The 1330-nt window shown below is 42.2% G+C and overlaps 1 non-coding gene across 1 annotated transcript; it reads left to right on the top strand.

The window, feature by feature from the left end:
• The first annotated feature begins 899 nt into the window (after nt 1-899).
• Nucleotides 900-1030, top strand: LOC120097236 (small nucleolar RNA SNORA17). The gene has a single exon (XR_005494464.1). It is a non-coding gene; the product is annotated as a small nucleolar RNA SNORA17 (small nucleolar RNA).
• The last annotated feature ends 300 nt before the right edge of the window (nt 1031-1330 follow it).

Here is a 1330-nt window from a genome sequence, read left to right as displayed (position 1 = left end):
AAGAGCCACAACTGCTCATCCTACGCTGCTTACTGAGATCAGAACTCTGTTATCCCAGCAGTTACTCTCTGCTTCTTTCTTAGCAAAGCAAAGAGATGGATACTCATTCTTCAGGAGGGTTGTACAGACTAGATGAGGCTGGGTGTGTGACCACATCCAGTATATTGCCTTCTATAAACCAAGGGTGCACATCTCTGGGAAAGAGGCAGAACCAAGAAATGCCAAAATTCATGCAAATGAACCAGACACCCAAACAGAAACACAGAGGCAAAGGGGGTAACAGCAGCTTTGGTTTTTTACACCCTGTGGATCCGGAGTAGTAGAAGCAGAGGCAAGCAGTCATGATCACGACTGTGTACACTGATTGCTACTAGAGCAAAGCAGAATAAAGTAGAAGCCAAAGGCCACATTCGCTTTGCCTTTAGGAACTGGAGACGGCGAGTTAACTTAGGCTTGGGAATTTACAGAATCCTTCAAACACAGGGTGCTTACATAAGATAGAAAATGGAATAGTGTTTTTGTCATTTTTTTAAGTTAAAATGAAAAGAGAGGGAATTCCCCCCAAGCTTCAGTAATAGTTCAAAATCCAGTCACACAGATGGCATTGATTAAGCTCAATGGTCACAAATTAATACCTGTACCAGGAAAGGGACTTACAGGGGTTTTGAAGTGGGTAAAAAGAGATAAGGGAGTGTGGAAGTGATAGAAAGAACAATATATATATATATATATATATATACACACACACATATAATATGTGTATGTATGGATTACATATGTATGTATATGTATGAATATGTATGTATATGTATATGTACATATGTATGTATGTGTATATATATGTTAGTCTAAGAATAAATTTAATTAATATATATTAATGTATATACAATTAATATATTCCTGCACCTAGAGACATGGCAGGTGTGACTGATGTGTCACATGAGCATCAGTAGTGACAGAGAAGAGAGAGGCTATGTCTATGCTCAGTGTTCTGACCGGTGAGCATCTGAAAGATTAGTAGCCTAACACTGCATGAAAACTTGAGCCCAAGACAGCCACCAGCCCAGCACCACACGTGCCCAGATGGGGTCCCAGGGCAGGGAGTGAGGCAGAGACTAGAAGAACCCTGCCTGGGACCGTGAGCCTTGGGTGGGCTGGGAAGGGGAATAAATGTGAAATGACAGCCAGTCTGGTGTCATGCGATTCTGAAAGGGAAGTTAGTCTGAGATCCCCACCTGTTCGAAGGCAGGCAGGCAGGCATCACCAGAGAAATGGCAATTTCCGTTTCCGCAAACAACGGTTTGTGAATGCAAGCAGTGTCTTTACTACT

Source organism: Rattus norvegicus, chromosome 15 (assembly GCF_036323735.1).
Source record: "Rattus norvegicus strain BN/NHsdMcwi chromosome 15, GRCr8, whole genome shotgun sequence".
Lineage (NCBI taxonomy): Eukaryota > Metazoa > Chordata > Mammalia > Rodentia > Muridae > Rattus > Rattus norvegicus.
The sequence above is the reverse complement of the archived record's forward strand: the minus strand, read 5'-3'. Positions and strand labels throughout refer to the sequence as shown.